This window comes from Lolium rigidum, chromosome 7 (genome assembly GCF_022539505.1).
Source record: "Lolium rigidum isolate FL_2022 chromosome 7, APGP_CSIRO_Lrig_0.1, whole genome shotgun sequence".
Lineage (NCBI taxonomy): Eukaryota > Viridiplantae > Streptophyta > Magnoliopsida > Poales > Poaceae > Lolium > Lolium rigidum.
The window spans coordinates 32,990,347-32,993,798 of NC_061514.1; the positions used below are offsets into that span (position 1 = coordinate 32,990,347).

Sequence of the window (3,452 nt, forward strand, 5' to 3'; positions counted from 1 at the left end):
AATCTTCAAAGGTACCTTCATCTTCCAGATGTATTTATTAAGAAAAACAGAGTTATCATTAATAACTCGTATGAGGTTGAAGTCGTACGTGGCAGCACCATCAGAGAAGATGAACAGCTTAACCAGCTTTTCCACTTCATAGAACAAACAAAAGAAATCATGGATTCCGATGGACCGCTGCAAATTCTATACATCAGAAGCCTACCGTGCGATCTATTTCTGGACTTTCCATGTTCTAATTCTGTTCGTTTAAACATTCTAAGAATATTCTATTCGCTGGAGCGCGAATCAGGTTATCGCGCAATAGAAAATACCCTATCCAAAATGACCAGCTTTCTCTACACCAAAGAGTTTACATCGGTTGGCTTAGTCTACCCTGCTTTCAAGAATGGGCCAGGTCTCGTCAATCTCTGCAAAAATTTACTAAGTATGTTAATTTTAGTGGCAGCGTTTTTCTTGGTAGCCTTTAGTGGGCTGAAACAACGATATGGTGGTAAAGATTACGACTTGACATTTGGTCTGTTGTTTGCCACTGTCATGCTGGAGACAATTCACCAGTTCGTACGAGACAGCTTCCGTGAAAAGTTCTGTGGCAGAATTCTCCAACACAATATTATTGAATTATTTGCCAATAACAGAAGGCGCTCCACGTTGAGGAGCATCGCGGGATGGTTACTAGGCAAGGACTTGCTCGAGGAATACTTTTGGCACATGGAGCCTAGCAATTCGTGCCACGAGATCACAGAATTGGTACGTTTGCATGTTGAAACAGGGTGGAAGGAGCACATAAGGGACGTGTACTCTTACAGGATGTTCAATGATACCAGGGGTGAGTGGACACTGGCGAGGAACAGATGTCTCCGACAGCTGGGTTGGAGCTTAAAGAGGCCATTTGATGAAAGCATTGTTCTGTGGCACCTGGCCACAGATTTATACATTCATCACACTTGCACGTCTCCGGATGATCATTTAAGTGCCCGTTGGTGCAAAGTGATGTCCAACTACATGGTGCATCTGCTGTGTGATAATCCTGACATGCTCATGCCAGGCAGCAGAAAGAAGTTGTTGGAGACTGCCTACGAAGAACTCGAGGTCTTACTGGAGGGCGAGACGACACCTATGAACGAGAAAGAGCTTACACAGAGAGTATTTGAGAAATGCAAATCATCAGCAAGTTTAAGCCAACAAGACACATCGTCTCTTGTTGGCGACGCCTGGGAGCTAGCTCAGAGCTTGTTGAGCGTTGATGACACCAAGATATGGAAGTTGATCCAAGGCGTGTGGGTGGAGATGCTTTGCTTTTCTGCCAGCCGATGCCGAGGATACTTGCATGCGGAGGCTCTTGGAACTGGTGTGGAGTTCCTCTCCTATGTCTCCATCCTGTTGGCATGCACCGGCATGGAGACATTTCCAGAAAAGCTTCAGAGGAGGGAATGTTACACGTTTGACAGCGATGAGTCTCTGGGCTTTGGTTTCGCACGAGAGAGAGGAGATGCTGTCACACCATTTGCACGCAGTGGGGTGGAGACATTGCCGGAAGAGCTGCAGAGGAGGGAAGGCCACTCATTTGATAGCGAGCAGTCTTTGGACCCTGATTCAGCACGGGAGAGAAGAGATGCTGTCACTCCGCCTGCTGCCCAGAGTGAAGGCGCCGTGGATATCGTCCTTGAGCCTTGAACTCGAGGATATTGCGTTCACTCTCTCCGCTTGTATCTCCTTGATTATCTTGTCTGCTAGCAGATGCCTTTATTTTTCAATTAAGCAGCACCATCTATGTTGGCCGCTGCCATTATATGGTTGCATTCCGCCTGGGGTTTTACTTCTTGATGCAACATGTGTATGAAATATATGCAGCTTTTTTTTGGAGAGAGAGAAGTATGCAGCTATTACTGTTCCAACGGCCAGCCCATGTAAGACAACTGAATATGCATGTCTCCGTTTCATTGGGCAGTCACTGTATCGAAGTATCACTGTCTGCGCTCAGATAAGACTGCACTGTTCTTGTGGGGAATTGTTCATCTGAAGGGCCTGTAGCCTATGCCAACTGCAGTTTAATAAACATTCCTCAGCAAGTAGCTCAGTAGGGCTGGCAACTCGATTGTTTGATCTGGTATTGCGGGAAAGGAAAATGTTATTTGAGTTGTATAGTTGATTGTTCAACCCTTGCTCGTACTAGTTTGATGTGCGTAAGCGTGCTGGTTGTATTCATTGATGTACATTCTCTTGTGTCTGAAGATCAGATAACCAGTAGTAACAGCCATTGCGGTCTGTGAAGACAGACATCTGTTAGTCTGCAGCTAAAGCTTCTTGAAAGAAGGTCACCGCCATAATCTTATGAACTCGCTATACCAGCAGGTGATTTTTGCATATGGCTGTGAGATCGATCGATACTGATCTTCATGCACTTGCTGAGTTTCTGTTACTTGTGCTTTTCTCCACTGCGAGGCCAGCGACGTGAGATGATCTGTACACCAAATCTCGTTTTGCTGTTTGTATTCTCCTCTTGCGTCATGATTGCAGTGTCTTGCCTATGTTAGAAGAAATTTTAGGAACACGCGTTAGATGTCAAATCAACAAGTGTCTTAACAGATTTCTCGGAGGTTCGATGGCGGTGGCGGCCTCTACATCGTGTGCAAGACGTGGTCGCTAAAGATTTTGCTTATCCGGATGTACGCTCTCATTTCGTCTAGAGTGTGTTTCGGGCTATGCGATTGTTCCCGGTTCTCTTTGAGTGTTGAGTGGTGGCTACGGGTTGTGTGATGTATTTTCTTTATCTGTTTCTTTGTGGCACCTTTCAATAATATGCAATAAAAACCATATGCACCGATTGATGCAGAGGTTGGGCTGCCCATTTCGGAAAAAAAAACACTTAATACATGGGGTAACAAAAAGGAAGCTGCCACACGAAGTCCTACTTATATATAAAAAGAAGTTGTGTGGGATATCACAACGGGGGTGTAGCTCATATGGTAGAGCGCTCGCTTCGCATGCGAGAGGCACGGGGTTCGATTCCCCGCACCTCCATTTTTTCTCTAACTCTCTAAATCCGAAATTTCTTCATCAGTGAATAAATTCAGTCAGTTAAAAGGACGGTTACTTCTCTTTTTGGGCTTTTCCTGCGGTTCCCTTTGTTACACGAAGGCCCACATCGAACGCGTAAGAATAAAAGCCGAGTAGGAGTGGGCCGAGCCACCGGCGTTACTCAAAAGCCCAAACCCTCCAGGCCGTTACAAAAAATCGATCGACTAAAAAAAATGGAGACGCGTTCCAGCTAGATGAAACGCAGACAGCTCGTTTTACTTTTGGCCACGCACAAGGACACCGACATACTGACATAGTAGTGCATGGCCTACGCTACGCTACGCCCGAAAGCCATAATTTGTGAAGAATGTTCTTAGTAGTGATCACTTTAGTACTAGCTAAGCTGCTAATGGTAGGGTTACTGCTGGCGT

The 3,452-nt window shown here is 45.6% G+C and overlaps 1 non-coding gene across 1 annotated transcript; it reads left to right on the forward strand.

Moving 5' to 3' along the window:
- The first annotated feature begins 2,951 nt into the window (after positions 1-2,951).
- On the forward strand, positions 2,952-3,024 carry TRNAA-CGC. Its single transcript has one exon. It is a non-coding gene; the product is annotated as a tRNA-Ala (tRNA).
- The last annotated feature ends 428 nt before the right edge of the window (positions 3,025-3,452 follow it).